We start from the raw sequence: 571 nt of genomic DNA, 5'->3' as shown, positions 1-571 counted from the left end.
TATCAGCACACACAGGACGTCCGTTTGTGTCCGTCAGCACACACAGGACGTCCATGTGTGTCCGTCAGCACACACAGGACGTTCGTGGCTGTCCATGTGTGTCCGTGTGTGACCGTCAGCACACACAGGACGTCCGTGGCTGTTCATCAGTATACATATCAGCATGTTGGTCCTTAGACTTAGCACGCTGGCCCTTCTCGTGGACTGTTTGGGTGATTTTGGCCCACGTGGGCTGTCTGTTCAGTACACAGAGGATGTCCGTGGGTGTCCGCCAGCACACACAGGACGTCCGTGCCTGTCCATGCTATATGTCAGCACACACAGGATGTCCGTGGCTGTCCGTGTGTGTCCGTGTCTGTCCGTCAGTTAACACAGGACGTCCGTGCCTGTCCATAAGTACACATATCAGAACGTTGGTCCTTGGACTCAGCATGCTGACCCTTCCCCTGGACTGTTCGGGTGATTTTGGCCCACGTGGGCTGTCTGTTCAGTACACACAGGACGTCTGTCGGTATCCGTCAGCACACACAGGAAGTCCGTGTGTGTCCGTCAGCACACACAAGATGTACGG

This window comes from Brassica rapa, unplaced genomic scaffold (genome assembly GCF_000309985.2).
Source record: "Brassica rapa cultivar Chiifu-401-42 unplaced genomic scaffold, CAAS_Brap_v3.01 Scaffold0835, whole genome shotgun sequence".
NCBI classification, from domain to species: Eukaryota; Viridiplantae; Streptophyta; class Magnoliopsida; order Brassicales; family Brassicaceae; genus Brassica; species Brassica rapa.
The sequence above is the reverse complement of the archived record's forward strand: the minus strand, read 5'-3'. Positions refer to the sequence as shown.